Below are 19,476 nucleotides of genomic sequence, written 5' to 3' on the forward strand. Positions count from 1 at the left end.
ATTACAATGAACAACCATCCTGGCATTCTTCTTTACTATGTCCGGCTCCTGAGAGAACTGTTGAACAGCTTTATTCAAGCAGCTTCTCATGGTTCCACCGAGCGGTTCTTGCTGCTCAGCTTCCAGCAGGGTCGCAAGAGTAAGATTCTTTGGTACAATCAAGATGGCCCCAGTTCTGTTTGCCACATCTTCAATCTTGTTGACAGCCACTGGGTATTGCTGAAGGGACTGAGTGCGAGATTTGTATAAGTAACACAACAGACCCCCTATAAAAATAAGGATTCCAAGAAGAGTGAGAACAAAAATCAAGGCCCATGTTCTTCTTTTGACCTGGGGCTTGGTGGCCTCTGTCATTGTGGACTTATGGGAAAAACAGGGCACACCATATCCTATGCCCTTCTCTAAGGTGCGGTATAAAGCTACTGAGCTTTGTGGCAGGATTCCCCAGAGTCTCTCGCTGTATGAGGGGTTCTGAACAGGGATGAGGACATTGTGGCCTCCATCATCCAGAAGAGGCTCAAGAAGGTTGCTGTCATCTCTCATCTTGGTGACCACTGTCAATTAAAAAAGCAGCTTAGAATTAGTGACTCCTGGGTCAGGCACCCCTTAGCACACTCTCTAGAACTTCATTATTAGTTGATCCTACAATCAAACAGGCACTGAAAAATACTTCTGCAGAATTTAGACATAATTAGATCAATCCTTTCTTGCCCAGCACTAAGATTACTCATTGGGACAGCTTGTTTTAAGTTTCACTGTAACCTAAAAAAATTATCTAACTGCTGAGACTAAATATATCCCAAGAATGTTTTTACTAGTCTTTTTAGATTAGGTAATGCCTTCTCCAGTTTGTTGTTGCTGTGTGCCTTCAAGACATTTCCAACTTATGAAACCCCAAGGTGAACCTATCATGGGGGTTTCTTGGCAAGATTTGTTCGGGGGGCAGGTTGCCCTTGCCTTCTCCTGAGGCTGAGAGAGTGTGATTTGCCCAAGGTGTCACCCAGTGGGTTTCATGGCTGAGCTGGGAATCGAACCCTGGTCTCCAGAGTTGTAGTCCAATGCTCAAACCACTACCCTACAAGTGAACACATATCTAAATCTAATGTGATTTAGTTGGACTACACTAGTCATGACTAACAATCGGATATAGACCACTGTCTCCCATTGACAGCAGACTGAAACTAAATGTTTTTGTCAAGTTCTACGTCATTTACCACCTTCCCCATTCTTGAAGTAAAATGGCAGAAGCTAATCAATAATAATAATGATAATGATGTATGACAGAGTGGTATAGTGGGTTTAAGCGTTAAACTGTTACTCTAAAGAACAGGGTTGATTCTCTGCTTGGCCATGGAAACCCACAAAGTGATCCTGGGCAAGTCACACTTCCTCAGTCTCAGAAGATGGCAGTGGCAAACCTCCTCTGACCAAATCCTGCTAAGAAAACCCCATGAGAGGGTTGCCATAAGTCGGAAACAACTTGGAAGGCACACAACCACAAATGGTTCTAGCTGCTGCTAAATACTATCTAAGCTAGTTACCTTTTCCTTTCTCACATTCTTGGAGCAGAAGAAAATCCATAGGAAATTAATGTATCATGCCCACTAAATAGTTTCATGCCCATATTTCAATATATAAAATAGAAAAACTGTGGAAAAAACAGGGGTTAGGATCAGTGGCAATAGAGTTGAAATGCCTATACTTTTGATCAACAGGAGCTATGTTGTCACAATCTGTCACAATCATACAACCTCCCTGGCCTCTGCAATTATTATGAGCTATCTCTGTTGTAATACAAAGTTTATTTTAAGAGTGCCTCTAAGGCCTTGAATGGGCAATAAAAGACTTGTCAGTTTTACGAAACCACAGATAGCCAAAAGGGGCCCATGAGAACATAATAAAATCCAAAATCCACAGGCAGTTGCAGTTGTAGTCAGACTTGTTTTCAGAGCTGTAGATGCACTTTAATGGCTTTAATGGTGCATTGTTCTGCTTGGGGTGAGGTAGGGGGTGATAATACCCTGCCTTTTAACAAAATTTTAAATGGTTTTAATTTTACAGATTGTTTAGTTGCTTTTTTAGAATAGCTTTTATAGCTTTTATATCTTTTTACATTCTTTCACCTTTTCTATCTGCTCTAGTTTCAATGTTTTGTAAGCTACCTACAGTCCCCATACAGGGAAAAGAGCAGAGTATAAATGAATCAACATCAGGTCAAATTTTTACACTTTTACATTTCTTTCTACACTTTCACATTTTAGATTTTTACCCTTTCACATAAACTAGATGCACTATTATAAAATCAAGTAGAGACCAACATGGTATAATGGTCTGAGCATTGGAGTATGACTTCAGAGACCAGGATTCGATTCCCCGCTTGGCCATGTAAACCCACTGGGTGACGCTGGGCAAGTCACAGTCTCTCAGCCTCAGAGGATGGCCATGGCAAACCCCCTCTGAAGAAACCTGCCAAGAAACTTCTATGATAGGGTTGCCTTTAAGTCAGAAACAACTTGACAAGATGTCATAACCACAAAGGAGGACGAGGGGTAGGGCAGTCAAGAAAAATGTAGAACATTACCAAATGAAGCCTAAAACACTAATATAAAGAGATCTTGCAGCACCTTTGAGACTAAGCCCTTATCTCTTTACATAATGATTTTCCAAACTAGGTCCAAAACACACTGCAGAATTAATCCAGTTTGAGACCACTTTAACTGCCCTACCTCAGTGCTAGGGAATTTGGGAACTGTAGTGTTTGTGAGACATTTAGTCTTCCCTATCAGAAAGAGCTCTGGTGCCACTGTTAAACTACAATTCTCAGGCTTCCCTAGCACTGAGATACGGCACTTAAAGCAGTCTGAAATTCGATTAGTCCTGCAGTGTGTTTTGGACCTAACACGGCTATTATCTTTGAATTCTACTAACATAAATGTAAAACAATACTTCTTATCCTTGCTCCAAATCAGGGATGCCCAAACTTTATTCTTCCAGGTGTTTCTGACTTCAACACCCAGAAGCCCCAGCCAATTTGGCCAACAGTCAGGAATTCTGGAAGCTGAAGTCCAAAACATCTGGCGAACTGAAGTTAGGGAACTGCTGCTCCAAATGGAGGACATTTTGGAATGCCTCTTGGACAGAAGGCTGAAATTATGGACCTGTCCTGGAAAAGGAGGGCCTGGCTATCGGAACCAAAAGGTCTCCACCAGCACCGCAAACAAGCACCTGTGTGCATGTCAATATTGAAAGGAGAGGAAAAACCAGCTGTGCTCACCTGGCATTTTGCAGAAAGCCACACTCCACTATCCTTCCTCCCTCTTTTCCTTGCTTTAGAGGCAATGCCTTTTCCTTTCTGCTTGTTGCTGTCTATGATGCCTATGATGACAAGTGATGAGCAAATAAAGAACCCTTAGGCCAAGTCACACAGGCCTAGGAAGCAGGGAAGCCTCCAAGGAGGCCAGGGAGGCTTATGCCAACCCTATCCTCGGCTTTTCTTGGCCTGACTTGGTTCAGAGGGGGTTTGTCCTTGCCTTTCCCTGAGGCTGAGAGAGTGTGACTTCTTGCCCAAGGTGTCACCCAGTGGGTTTCCATGGCCCAGCAGGGATCTGAACCCTGGTCTCCAGAGTCCTAGTCCAAGACTCAAACCACTACACCACGCTGGCTTGTTTTATCTAGTACTACCACTAACACTACGGCTACTAGTAATAATAACAACAACAATACTAATAGTAACAATAATAGTTGCAGCAAATCCTTCCACTCTCAATTACAAAACAACACGTCTCGTTTCATATTTATTTTCCACGTACTCTGTCATTCCTGTTGTTGTTATTTAAACCAGATTATTTTTAAAAAACAAAAACCACTGCTATTTTTAAAAACTGGTTATTCTCATATATATATATATATATATATACACACACACACACACACACACACACATCTGACTATTATTATTTTCCAGCCACTTTGCATTCTATTTTTCCACATATATATGACTATTTTTACTGTTTTCCAACCTCTTTTCCATGTGTGTGTGTGTGTAACTATTTTCCAAACTCTTTGTGTTCTATTATATATATATATATATATATATTATTTCCCAACCTCTTTGTGTTCCACTTTTCCATGTATATATATAGGTATATGGAAATATAAATATATATTGTAGCACTTTTGAGACCAATTGGAAAGGATGCCTCTGAAGAAGTAAGGCTCGAGTCTAAGGAAGCTCATGCTCCCAACTTTTCCTCTTTCAGTTCTACCAAATGCCTCTGGCTAGGGAAGTGGGCTCAAGTTTAGCAAAGCTCACGCTCCCAACTTCTTTATCTCAGTGAGTCTCAAAAGGGCTGCAAGATCCCTTGGCATCCTCATTCCCCAACACGGCTGTATCTTTGAAATCTATTTTGAAAACAGATTTATTTTGAAGGAGGGATCCCATCGTAATGGGATCCCTCCTCAGAGTCATGCAAAGAAGCTTTCTTTACCTGTGTGTCACTGCGAGCTGCAACCTCTACCTGCCTCCTTCCTTTTCCTCCTTTGCAGTTCCAAATGCAGGATCCGCCTCTTTTCCACGCAGGTCCCTTTGTTACCTCACTAAATTACTCCCAGCCAATGGGAAGCCAGCTCCAAAGCACTCCCAGCCAATGGGAAGCAGCTCCAGTAATTGCTTTCCTTTCTCAGCAAGGGATGCATCATGCAAAGCAAGCAGAGTTTCAAATGGCATGCTCAGGGTCCTAAAAGCAGCTGGGTTTTGAGCTGTTGTTGTTGTGTGCATTGAAGTTGTTTCTGGCTTATGGCCACCCCAAGGCAAACCTAGCACAAGCGTCCTCCCTTTCCCGGACCTGTCCTCCATTTCAGCCTTCTGCCCAGGAGGAATTCCAAAAATGCTCTCCATTTTATCCAAGACTAAGATGCATGGATTTAAAATTTCTAGGGGTGTCCTACATTTTTTCTGGGATGCCCTACATTTTAGGGTGCCTTGCCTCTCCTTTGTGGTGAGGACATCTGGTCACCCTGTCACAGGGTTTTCTTGCCAAGAGGGGGTTTGCCCTTGCCATTCTCTGAGGCTGAGAGAGTGTGACTTGCCCCACACACACACATGGAAAAGACCTATATCCTTAGACCAGTGGTTCTCAACTTTCCTAATGCCACAACCCTTTAATACAGTTCCTCATGTTGTGGTGACCCCTAACCATAAAATTGATAGGTTCGCCATACATCAGAAACTACAAGTGCCTTCAAGCCGTTTCCAACTTATGGTGACCCTAAGGAAACTTATTGAGGGGTTTTCTTGGTAAGGTTTGTTCAGAAGCCAAACCTTCCCCATCCCCACCTGCCTCATTGACAGGTGGGATTTGCTGTCTGTGGATCTATCAAACAGCCCTTAATCCATATATAAGAAATACAGAGTCCATACAATTTTAAAGCAATAGATGCAAAGGTCCATTAGGCATGCATTTTTAATTAGAAAACGTTTGATGACTACCCATCTAAACAAGTCCTCAATAAAACAAGAGCCAGACATGTTTCGACACTGCCGACTTCTTCAGTGGCCAATATTCAAGTTCTTTCGAGCTTCCCGTCCTTCCCACCACCAGATATTAGTGCAGAATTCCTGGCAGAGTAAGAAAAAGGATCCCTCTTCCTTCATCAACCACAGCCTACAATTCTCTGACATTTGGGTCCCCAAGATGCAAATTGTCATTGGAGTTTATCACACTGGGGCTAATTTTGGCATTAAAGAGAGATTAAAGTGCATTTAAAGCATCTTGCAAATAAAGTGAAAATGGTGAGTAATTGTGCAAATGATTATCACACACAATTGCACAAATAAAGTGATATCGGAAATGCATCGTCGCTGAAATCCTGAAAGTAAAAAGATGTACATTAATGCTTCTTTGTGATCACTTTAATGGCGAGTTTTGTGTTAAATTGTTTCATGTAATTACTCAGCTTTTCCAGTATATTCGTGGGATAAACTTCCAACCTCCTTCAAGTGATAAACTCCATTATTATTATTTCATGGCTCTGCAAGCCAGGGTTCGAATCCCACCTTGGCCACTGAAACCCACTGGGTGACCATGGGCAAGTCACACTCTCTCAGCCTCAGGATGGCAATCGCAAACCTCCTCTGACCAAATCTTGCCAAGAAAACCTTATGATAGGTTTGCCTTAGCATCACTATAAGTTGGGAACAACTTGAAGGCACATAACAACACTATCTTTCCCTCTTCTCTCTTAAATCTTTTCCCTCTCTCTGTGCCATCTTTCCCCCATCTGCCTTCAGAGGCATTCCTCAGTTTTGTATCCTTTCACAGCATTTCCTGAGCTGTGATTGTCTGGCACCAACCAATCTTGCCCAGCTCCCCCCTTCACACCACAACTTGTGTGTAGGTGTTACTAGCTGTAGTAATTATTGGGAGTCAGAGAGTCTCCCTCCACCTTTTCAAGGGAATAATGGAGGGGGGGGGTCACCTCTTTTTCCAGTGTTTTTCAAGAGGTTTGGGAATTAATTTCAAGAGTAACAAATTTCAGCTGAGCATCCTTATAATTGGATTGTGCACATGAGGTGTGTCCTTTTCAGTATATGACATGTGCTTCCCCTTAGACTTCTTATTTCAGAGGTGGGTTTCCAATATCATATCTATGCAGATGATATTCAGATTTTCCAGAGTTTCGATTCAATGTTTGGAAGTCCGTCACAGACTGCCTTTGGAATGTTTCTAGGTGGATGACCACTCATCATCTTAAGCTGAATATGGACAAAACAGAGATCCTAATGTTTTAGCCTGACCGCCCAGTAGCCCCACTTTCATGCCCTTCGTTGTGTCTGGAGCGTGGCTTTGGTGCGACTTCTGGACTCTTAGGACACATGCATCATTGAAACACCATACCTCCACTGTGACTCGAAGCAGCTTTATTTTGGCTGTCTGTAACAGGCCTTCCGGACTCTTAGGATGCATGCATCATTTAAACAGCATACCTCCAAAGTGACCCGAAGCAGCTTTATTTTGGCCTGTCTGTATGGGGCCTATATTGAATATTTCTCACCTTGGACTAGTCTGGAAATTGCATTCCAACAACTTCTGGAAGGCCACATTTCTCCCACCCCTGCTATATATTTAAAGTAGGGGTCCTGTGGTCCTTCAGATGTCATTGGACTCCAAACTGCATAGCCATATGTGGAGACTTTCAGATTCCCCACCCCTGCTAAATATCCTAGCAATGAATTTGCTCTCAAAGGCTGCATCTGCACTGCAGAAATAATCCAGTTTGATACCACTTTAGCTGCCATGGCTCGATGCTATGGAATTATAGATTTGTAGTGTGAGACATTCAACCTTCTCTGTCAGAGAACTCTGGTGCCACAAGAAATTACAAACCGCAGGATTCCATCGCGCTGAGCCACTGCTGTTAAAGTGGTGTCTAACTGGATTATTTTTGCAGTGTGGATACAGGCTAAGCGTAGTAGATCCTTACATATCCAAAGGATCATCATCTATACACAAGATAGAGGGGGAAGGAAATTCACAAAATTTGAAGAATTTTTTAAAAATAGAAAAAGAACAAGTGAGGAGTGCCCCACAATAAGCACTGGACCTACCTAGTGACCATGGAAAGAACTCTAACTGTTGAGAGAAAATTGAAAACTAACCAGTGATGGTGGGAGTAGTATGGAGACCCCTTGTAAGCAATTTCTCTATAGTAACATATCTGATCAAAACATTGGTGGATCCTTGAAAAATGCTTTCTGTTGTGCTAAAAGACAAAAAGACAGGTCTGTCACTTGCATGGCCATTTATTTTTTGACATCTGAACATGAAAACACGGGCATAATAATTTGCAACTGACAAGTGCTATACATGCCCTGAGAGGAAATAAAATACATTTAGATTATTATAGAAAGTTCCATGTGTCCTTTTCCACATATACAACCCCTCCAAAATACTCAGTCTGGCATAGGAAATAAGTTGGATCTACAGGACTAAGTACACCATACCTGAAGCTTTACCAAACTAACTCACACTGGGCACATAAATCATATATTTCCAGTCCAATTCCCACACAAAATGAAATTTGAGCAAGGAGGCATTTGTGTTTGTCCATCTCTCATCCATTTTGGTAGAACAATTGCAGGATATTAATGCAGAATTGTTTCTTATCATTTCCATTATCTTTTTCAACCCCAGTTGGTTTCATTCTCAACTTGGCAGAGTTCTTGGGTGAACTGAGTAAAGATACCTATTTCTTGTTCCATGGCTTGGAGTTTTCCTTCAATGGTGGACAGAGTCTTCTGCAGGTTATCCACAAGACCCTTCAACATGTCCTGGTTCCCCAATACCATTTGTAGGGTTTCTTGGTTCTTCAGGACAGCACCTGCCCAGAACAAGATACACATTTAGAGCTGCATCTTTTCCCCTGAAGTGCACTTTTCCACCCACCCCTCCATTCACAGCAAAGCAAATTACACAAAGACAATGAGTGACACAAAGAGAGTGATTGACTCAAAACCGTGCTAATAAACTCATAGCTGAATGGGAATTTGAACCTTAGCCTCTCCAGTCCTAAAGTCTTCAAATATAATTCAAAGGAATGTGAAATGTTTATTGCAATCAAATATAATTAAAAGAATGTGTATGATTTATTGCAATCAAATATAATGCAAAGGAGTGTGAAAGATTTAACATCTCGCTTCTTTCTAATTTGAATAAATAGGCTCTTGCTGAAGAAGGGAATCTCTATTCCACTCCCAAAAGTTTCCCCATCTACCCTACAAAGGGACCTGGGCTGGCCTACACAGACTCCCCACCAGCATCATACAATTTATCCTCCAATCTCCACTGGGAAGACCAGCAAGAGGCAAGGGAATTCTTGCTGTTATCATTGGTCAATGATCTGATACAGAAGGGAATCATTACTGTTATTCCAATCACTGATCAGAGATAACAACAGGATGTTGACAAGCTGACAAAATGGTGAAAGGTCTGGTAACATGTCCTAAGAGAGGTGGCTTAGGGAGCTGGGTATGTTTATCCTGAGAAAGAGAAATTTAAGAGGGGACATGATAGCCATGTTTAAAAATTTGAAAAGATTTCATACTGAGGATGGAGCAACCTCTGCTACTCCAGAGACTAGGACATGGAGCAATGGATTCAAAGCACAGGAACAGAGATTCCATCTGTACGTCAGGAAGAATGTGCTGATAGACAGTAGAATATGCTCCTTGGAGTGTGGTGGAGTCTCCTTTATTTATTTATTTATTTATTTATTTATTTATTTTTATTTTTCAATATTTTTGAGGTTTTAAACACAGGCTGTATTGCCATCTGTCAGGAGTGTTTTGATTGTGTATTCCTGCATGGCAGGGGGTTGGATTGGATGGCACTTGTGGACATGGAAGTAAAGGCAATCATGACATTCATTAGTAAAAAAATTTAACATTAAAAGCACCAAAATCACAAGACCAGGGCTAGGTTGGTAACATGGTGCCTTATGTGATCAAATCCATTAATGTATATTTTTTTGTCACCATGCCACACAAAAGCATTTGTTTTCTGCTTAAAGAATCCAGGGCAAAGGGAGCTTGCAACACCTTTGAGTCTAACTGTGCAGAAGAAGTTGTGGCATGAGCTTTCAGGTACTTTGGTCTACTAGAATCCGGGGCAGCAAAGGATAGGGAACAGGCAAGCACAAAAGTCCAAAGCTTTGTCCCACACACAGTCCAGTGTACTTATCTGTAGACAACTCCTGTGCCAACTTCTTTCTTTCAGTGAGTCTCAAAGGTGCTACAAGATCTCTCTACATACTGATTCTACAGAATAACACGGCTATATCTTTGAACAGACCAGTAGAATGCAGGCTTGTTGACTGAACAGGGACTGCTTACCAAGCACTGTCGTGTACTGTTCTGTGCTGCTGCCCAGATGTGTTGCAGGGATGGATCTCAATGGATAGGTTGCCGTTGCCATAAGTGGTTGTCGAGGTGGAGGAAGAGGAGAACAAGAAGGCCCTGGCTGCGTTGCTACATCTGTCATCTCTTGAGGGCTGCCTTTCTGTTCACAGTTAACAGTCTCATGGGCTACACAAAAGCAAATGTAAACATGACAAGACTTACACAGTGAGGCACTTAGGTCATTTGGAAAACCTGGCAAAGTTTCTTTCCAGCTACAACTTCCAGCACTCCCTATCATGAATGCTCAGTGGCCATGTTGGCTGAAGAATTCTGGGAACTAGATTTCAAAAAGTAATTTTCCTAGGCTTTGGGGGGAAATAATTTATTTAATGCTCTTATGGCATACTGTTGGGGTCATCAATTACATGGGGCCAATCCTCTCTCCAAAACACCTACAGACTGTGCATACCCACACAACAAGGCCAAATATAGGTTGAGTCTTCCTTATCTGGTTTTGGATTTTAGAATTTTTCAGATTTTAGAATATGTGCATATCCATAATGAAATATCTTACAGATGGGACCCAAGTCTAAACATGAAATGCATTTGTGTTTCTGTACCTTATACATATAGCCTGAAATAATTTTTTGTGCATGAAACAAAGTTTGTGTACACTGAACCATCATAAAGCAATGGTGTCACTATCTCAACCATCCATGTGGACAATTTTGGATTTTGAAGTATTTCAGATTTTTGGAATTTTTGGTAAGGGAGATTCAACTTGTACTCTGCCTCTGCAATTTCTCTTGAAAAAAATGGTGCTATCACATCACGTATTCTTGCCATTTTTGAGAGGTGATTCAAAAGCAAACTGTGGAATTTGAGAGGTAGTAGGAGATTCTGGGAGGTTATATGGGTGGGTTTGTTTAACATGCTTTTGTGCAGGGGGGGCTATTTGCACAGTGTTTTGACAAAATACACCCTCAAATCACACCAACTTTTGTTTCAAATTGAGGGGCTTCAAAAGTCACGGTACTGAGGACCTGAGGCAGCATGCAACCCATGGGCGATGCATTGCCCACTTCTGGCATACAGATTTTATTTTATTTTACTTTATTTTATTTCTATACTGTACCACCTTTTTTCTGAATTGGACTCAAGGTGGCTCAGAGAGTGTGACTAGCCCAAGGTCACCCAGTGGGTTTCATGGGCAAGCAGAACTCGAACCCTGGTCCCTAGAGTTGTAGTTTAGAGGCATAGTCCAACACTCAAACCATGACACCATGCTGGCTCTTTATGACTCTGGAGACCAGGGTTCAAATGCCAGCTTGGCTGTGTAAACCTACTGGGTGAGGTTGTAGAAGTCACACTCAGCTTCAGAGGATGGCAATGGTCAACCTCCCCTGAACCAAGAAAACCAATGATAGGGCAACCCTTAGTAGAAGCACCTTGAAGGCAAACAACAAAAAAACTTTATATTGTATACTTTAAGTATACAATATAAATAAGCAATGTAAGAAACATTTTGCAGTCGGATACTAACCCTCACTGAGGTCTGCTTGGCAGTCTTCCTTCTGTGCAGAGCTCCTATCTCCCTTCTCCTCTATCCCTTCCATCTTCTAGCAGAGTCTGCAAGCAAAGAAATTGCTGCAGCCTTGTTACAAGATACTTAACTTCCTTTTCTGAGGGTTTCACTCAGGTCCGTCTTGCCTGGGGGCCAATCAACTCAGAGCATTTCCACTGGGTGTGTTGGATGGTCACCTTGGGCTTGAAAGCAAAAGGGATCAAACATAGGATGAAGATGGGAGCATTTTGTCTTCTCATCTGTCTTTCCTCCCCATGGCTAGTCTATATTGTTATTATTATTATTATTACTGATTATTAATTGTTGTTTTCACTTATTTTTATCTCCTTTTATTTTAGGACTACAGATTAGTGAAGAAGTCAAAGACCTAGGACTTTGTCACACGGAGGCAAATTGGAGGCAAACTGGTTAAATCCTGTGCAGAAACAGGATTTTAAAATCTGCAAAATACCCACTTTTGCGAGTAGTTTTTCAGACGTGTTGGCGTCAATGAGAAATAATGCAATATTAATCCGAATGCAGTCAACAAAAACACACTCCTTTTTAGGTTATCTAATCTACTATTTTCTCCCTCCCTCTCTCAGCTGTCTGACACTGAAGAAATAAAGCAGTTTGACACCACTTTGACTGTCATGGGCCTCAGCCTATGGAATCCTGGGATCTGTGCTTTGATGGTCTGTCAGCCAGGTCTGGTAGCCTCATCAAACTATAAATCCCAGGATTCTATAAGATAACATCATGGCAGTTAAAATGGTGTCAAACTGCAAAGTTTGTGCAGTGCAGTTACATACTCAGTTATTGCAGAAAATAAAACGTTCAAGTTTTGAAAAGTGAAGTTGTTCTTGCTTGGGTTGAAAAATCTGTTCCTGTCCTGGCTTTGAGCAGAAAGGTCAGAAGTGGCTTAAAGTGTGGGTTGTGAGCCACATGTGACTTCCAGGGGTGTTTTGGTGGTCCCCAGGGCCCCCCATGAGTCAAAGATATTCCTTCATAATGCCTCCAAATGCAGTCTAGATTTGGAGGAGATTTCTACCACATTTGGAGACCCACTGGGCTGCCCAGGGGTCAAAACGATTTTTGCAAACATTTTCAAAATGTTTTTTCCCTGCAGGATCAGGTGTGGCCCTTCAAGGTGTGGCCCCCTAGGCTTCCACTGTTAGCTTCTCCTGCTTTAAAAGCTACACAACAGTTACAAATCCAACAGGAAAAATGGGAAAGGCTGCATCAGTTGGATGTCTACCTCTTATCCATCTGCCGAAGGTCTCTTAACCAGCCAAAGCAACAAGAGAGATCAAACCAGAAGGCTATTTTGATTTGCAGTTAGGCTTTATCTCTTTACCGAGATTCACCAACCTCAACAGTACATAATAACAACAACAATGATACTCAAATACAGTATTATTCCATGTTGTTCTTTTTAAGGAAACCAAATTCCTATTTTTGACTTCCAGCTTAATGCATTCGCTTCAGATTGCCATTTAGTTATGGGGCACCAAATAATCCAAAGCAGCAAAATTGGCTGACAACATTGTAATGGGCACAGAAATGTAACAGAGATACCAAACGCTTCCAAACCAATGACTGCAATTAATTGTTTGTTGGCAATGCTTTACAATGGTATCTTTACAGTAAGGCATTGGACCCCATAACAGTAAGGCATTACACAGCATTGTGTCCTAAACTGTAGAAAAGTGGGTGAAACTGGAATAAATGAGTGGCAACATAAGTGAGAATGTCCCTCTCAGATAGATGTTATTTATTTGTTAATATAACATCTTAATGAGCAAGATGAAGTATGGTTTTCACATATACAATAAATTTGTGAAGCGCATTGCTCCAACTCCCATTTTTCAAATGGAGAACTAAGGAGAAAAGAGAGCAACTGGCCAAAGCCTGGCTGATGAATGTATCACTGAGGGAAGATTTAAAACCAAATGTCTTGAGTCAAAAGTACCTTTGAGTACCAACCACCTGATTTCCCCAAGGTAGCTCTGTATCAAGTTTCAAAGGAAGGATTTTTGAAGATTTACTCAGAGGAAACTCCCATTGAGCTCAGTGGAGTATGCACCTAAGTAAGCACGCATAGGGTTGTAGCTGATATGTTGGCCAGCTCTTGCAAAATCTTTTGTATGGAAATAACAAAGGGTTTTGTGTGGCATTGCAAAGGCTCATGTTGTTTTTGGAAAAAGCTTTTGTAGGTTCTAGCTACATCAAATTTGTTAAGGTACGGCAAGGCTTTTCATCATTTTGTTCTGCAGCACAATTAATCCCACCTCACATTCAGATTAATGTATAAATTCCTGAGTTATGTTGCATTGAAAATAATAATGATGATGATGATGATGATAATAGTGAACTTCCTAGTGCTCATTGCTGTACTGGGCGATCTCAAAAAGGATTAGTGCATGTGGCTCCCCAAATATTGATGGAATCAATTTCCTATCAGCTAGATCAGGGGTAGGCAACCTCTTTGAGCCGGGGGCCGGGTTGCTGCCCCTCAGACAACTGGGGGGCCAAAGCCAAAAAATAAATAATTAAATAATTTTTTTAAAAAATTAAATATATAAATAAACCGGGACAAATATAGGACAACATTTTCAAATGGAGGACACTTTTTTTAAAAAATGGAGGACACGTGAAAAAATTTGCTAGTTTTTTAAAAAATGTTAATATAAATGCATGTTTCTGAGGCTTCTATAGACAATTGCCCCCCAAAGGCCCCGGCGGCAATCAGCGGCAGGACCGGGCTGGGGCCGGTCCCAAGGCCTCACCAGGCCAGATCCGGCCCGCGGCCCACAGGTTGCCTACCCCTGAGCTAGATGGCAATGATGATGGTCAGAGATGATGGGAGGTATTTAACTACAACTGTGAACATCCCTTGCTACTAGCCAATTCTGCTGGGTAAAGCTGATAGAAGGTGCATGTTTCCTTCAGGGCCAACATGGCACAATGGTTTGAGTGTTGGACTACAACTCTGAAGACCAGGGTTTGATTCCTGGCTCGGCCATGAAACCCACTGGGTGACTTTGGACAAGTCACACTCTCTCAGTCTCAGGGGAAGGCAATGGCAAACCCCCTCTGAACTACTCTTGCCAAGAAAACACCGACTTACCCTAAGGGTTACCTTAGGGTAAGTCGGAAAAAACTTAAAGGCATACCACTCACACATTTCCTGCCTCTGAGTTTAACCGCTATATCAGGGACAGAACATATATGTCTATGGGCCCTTTCACACTGCCCCATTATAGCACTGTGATTCCACTTTAACTGTCATTATTCCATGCTATGGAATCTTGGGATTTGCAGTTCATGATCAGGTACTTAGAATTCTAGCCCTAGAGCCCTACTGCTTCAGCAAACTGCAAATGCCAGAGATGTTGGGGCCTATGCAGTTTTGTTCTTTAAAAGATGGTTATAAAAAGGCCATGGAGTTTTTAAAAAAGGAGATGGTCAACAATTTATAGGAAATGTTATTTATGTTCAGGTTAAAATGTAAGGAATATTATGTTACAAATCTTGTAATTTATCGCCTGAAATTAATTAATTAATTAATGTGGGAATAGCCAGGGACTGATGAAGGGTTGAGGGGGCTGTTGTCTCCCAGCATTTGCTGACTTGGAAAGTCATCACACTGCATAATCATGGAGCCAGACCTGGAAGACTGCCTTATAAAATACTGGGCCATCAGTCCATCTAGCTAAGGCTTGCCTATTTCTGATAGCCCTTCCAGCGTCCCTGGCATCATCTTTTCCTGGCCTTGCTAGCCAAGATCTTCCTAACTGAAGATGCCACAGCCTGGACCTGGAACTTGCTATGTACAAATCACAATGTGCTATGATGAATCTCATCTCCACTACAAATTTGTCACAATTGCAGCCCCCTCTAAGACGAGCCTGCTGGCTACAAGTATATAAAATGAGCCTATCTGCTACAAACCATCCTCTGAGGTTGAGAGAGTGTGGCTAGCCCAAGGTGGATTTACATGGCTTGAAGCTCTTCTGAACTGGGATCTTGAGGGCCTTGAATAAGATGCTCTCTGCAGACCCACATCATGTTGGCCCTGCCTCTTTGGGCTCAATGGTCTCACGTGCTCAGAGAGAGAAGACAGGTAAGTAGAGGGACCAGATCCTGTCTGAGCTTTGTCCTTGGATGGAAGACCACCAACAAATACTAGGTGCTGTAAGCTGTATTTCAGAGGAAGGAGCAGTGTGGTGTAGTGGTTTAAGCATTGGACTATGACCCTGGAGACCAGGGTTTGAATCCCAGCTCGGTCATATAAATCCACCTTGAGCAAGTCACACTCTCTCAGCCTCAGAGGATGGCAATGGCCAAACCCCTCTTATGAAAAATGCCAAGAAAAACCCACTATGTTCTCCTTAGGGTCACCATAAGGCAGAAACAACTGGAAGGCACAGAACAACAACTGCCAAAACCACCTCTGACTAGTCCTTGCCTAAGAAACCCTATGAAATTCATGAGGTGACCATAAGTTGACAGGCAACTTAAACTTGTGCACACATACCCTGTTTTTTTTTCCTTCTCCTTTTGTTGACACTGGTTGTTTCTTTAGAAGGTACAGGCTTGAGGCCAGTGGTAGAATGCACCCATGCTTTTATTATTGGGCAAGCAGACCAATCTCTCACAAATAGACATCAGAAAGATAGTACAGGTTGAATCTCCCTTATCTGAAATGCTTGGGACCAAAAGCGTTTGGGATTTCAGATTTATTTTATTTTAATCATTGCATATACAGTACATGAGGTATCTTAGAGATGGAACCCAAATCTAAACACAAAAGTCATTTATGTTTCGTATACACCTTATATACATAGCCTGAAGGTGATTTTATATACAGTATTTTTAATAATTTTGTGCACAAAACCAAGTTTGTGTACACTGAACCATCAGAAAGCAAAGGTGTCACTATCTCAGCCACCCATGTAGACAATTTGGGATTTTAGAATATTTTGGATTTTGGAATTCTGTATCAGGGAGACTCAATTGTATTTAAAACAAACAGTGGAAGAATACTTTGCCCTCCCAGGGTATTCTGTCACTGATCTTATAGTTTTTGAATAAAGAAACTGCAACCAGGCTCGGGGCAAGGGCAGAGTTGAATTACAATTTATTAAGATGTTTCATCTGTTATCAGAGGTTTGAGTGATAAAACGATTCTCTCAAGGAGTCTGTTCTGAAGGTGAATGGATGGCACCAGTTAAGAACCCACTGTGTGCAGATAACACCTCTGTTGTTTCACCTTGTAACAAGAATCCTGTTGGTTAGTTCCACCTAGAGGAGACTCATTCAATCAACTGTTGTGTAATGAGTCAATACACAAATAAATCCCACTGATTCAATGGGTCTTCTCTAGTCAGGTGTAGCAATAGAATTTAAGCAGGTACTATGTGTTTGCTGTAGTGTCAGTGTATCAAAAAGATGATCATGTCGGTTTATTTAGCCAATTTCAGAAACATTTCACATTAGATCTGAAGCTAGAGGATCGTCTTGCGCTAGGAGTATGTAAGCATATTCAAATCCTACTCAGCCATTATGTTTATTGGTTGACGCTGGTGCTGTCACTGAGTTTACAAGGTTCTGTGAGGATAGAGGGATCTGGCTGAATTACCTGTGTTCATTCTTACCTAGTGCCAAGATGTTTGTGGCATCAGCAGAGCTTAAAAAAGTTACTTTTTTGGGATCATGACCCTCAAAATCCCTCAAATAGTGTAGCCACAAGTGAAACATGGTCAGTACTTTCTTTCTATATCAAGAACTCGCTGAACAAGTCTGTTGTAGTTGAGATTAGCAATTGATTTTAATTTCCTTCAGACCTCTCCATCTATAATTTTGCCTCTGGTCATTTATGTTGTACACTGGTAATGGTGGTGGTGCTGGGGATTATGTTAGCCTGTTGCATGAAAAAACAATGAAGAGTTTTATGGCCCTTAAAGGTTAACAAAGGGGTTTTCTTAGCATTGCATGTATATCCAAAATTATGGGTACAGGTTGAGTCTCTCTTATCCAAAACTATTGGGACCAAAAGTGTTTGGGATTTTGGAATATTTGCATACACATAATGAGATATCTTAATGGGATCCGAGTCTAAGCATGAAATTAATTTATGTTTTGTATATACTTGATACACACGTAGCCTGAAGGTAATTTTATACACAATATTTTAAATAATTTTGTACACAAAACAAAAGCTTGGGTATACTGAGTCATCAGAAGGCAATGGTGTCACTACCTTAGCCACCCACATGGATGATTTTAGAATATTTTGGAATTCTGGATAAGGGGGACTCAAACTGTAACACTTCAGGCATATATAATAAATATGTTCACTCTTAAGGTGCCATTACACTCTTGTTTTTCCTGCATGAAACTAATATGCCTCCTCCCTTTGCAAGGCTGACACAGGTCACTTTACTACCTGAGGCAAATGGCACATTGCTCAATAGTATGACCAGTCGTGTTTGTTTAGAAATTATTTCATTGCATGTGTGGACAGGAGGTATTAAAGGAAGAGCATGAACTTTTGGCCTAATTTCATGCCAAAGGTGAGTGGAGGTAATCCAAAATGACAAGAGGATGAATAGAGGAATCTATCTGTTTTACCAGAACAGAAAGGGGGGGGGAGATATAGCTGTGTTAGTCTGTAGAATCAGTACGTAGAGAGATCTTGTAGCATCTTTGAGACTAACTGAATGAAAGAAGTTGGCATGAGGAGCTTTCATAGACTTGAGTCTGTCTACTTCATCGAATGCTCATGCTACAAAAGTTCATGCTACCAACTTCTTTCTTTCTAGTCTCAAAGATGCTACAAGATCTCTCTACAGAAGAAGAAAAGCGATGGAAGGAATGGGGGGAGCCTTCGGTGGCTAATGAGTTCACATTTTTGGAGAAAGGTTTGCTGAGTGGGGAGGGAGAAGGAAACAACTGAGAACTCGGCCCAGCCAGGACAATTTTCTGCCCTGCCTACCACAGGAAGCAACTCCACCAACAGATTACCCCAAGGCTACATCTGCACTGCAGAATAATATAGTCATAGTCGGAAAAAATCCCAAGGGCCATCTAGTTCAACCCCCTGCCATTCAGAAATACATAATCAAAGCACTTCCAACAGATGGTCATCCAGCTTTTGTTTAATAACCTCCAAAGAAGTAAACTCTACTACTCTCCAATGCAGTGTGTTCCACTGTCAAACGGTTCTTACCATCAGGAAATGTAGTTTAGACACCACTTTAACTGTCATGGAATCCTATGGAATCCTGGGATTTGTAGTTTGTTGTGGCACTAGAGCTCTCTGACAGAGAAGGCTCAATGTCTCACAAAACTACAAATCTCATAATGCTATAGGACTGAGCCACGGCAGTTGAAGTGGCGTTAAAGTGCACTATTATTACACTGCAGATGTAGTTTGAGAGAACTCAGCCCTCAGGAGGGAAATACGGGAAAGTGCCTCCCTCCAAACCCCCAAAGAGTGAATTGCCCCCAGAAGTGCAATTCAACTTTAAATAGGTGCAATTGCCCAGTCCTGATCTAGACAGCCACAAGTTCTCTGCCTTTGAGTTAACGCCATCAAATAAAAGTGGCCAGGCCTCAACAGCTGCACCTTTTACAACAGTTCAAGATAGAACTACCAGCAATCAGTGTTTTTCTCTGTGTTCTAAACATTTGCAGCACCTGATGTTTGCATATCATATAAGCTGCTGTTAAAGGCACAAGACACCAGGTTATTTTTCTTCTGCTGATCAGTTGGCAACTCTAATTGTTGCCTCCTGAGCGTACTGAGTAAACTGTTCCCTGCTTTCATTCTGATTCATATCCCACACACTGTGGGTCCAGAAAAGAGTCTGGATTCTTGAGCTGATTGTGGGAGAGGATTCTCCTTTAAAATGTATTCTCAGTAAACCAAACATCAACCAGAGTTTTCAGTTTTTGTGTGTCACCAAGTCATTTCTGATTTATGTTGACCCTAACAAAGGGTTTTCTTAGC

The sequence above is a fragment of the Sceloporus undulatus genome, chromosome 2, assembly GCF_019175285.1.
Source record: "Sceloporus undulatus isolate JIND9_A2432 ecotype Alabama chromosome 2, SceUnd_v1.1, whole genome shotgun sequence".
Lineage (NCBI taxonomy): Eukaryota > Metazoa > Chordata > Lepidosauria > Squamata > Phrynosomatidae > Sceloporus > Sceloporus undulatus.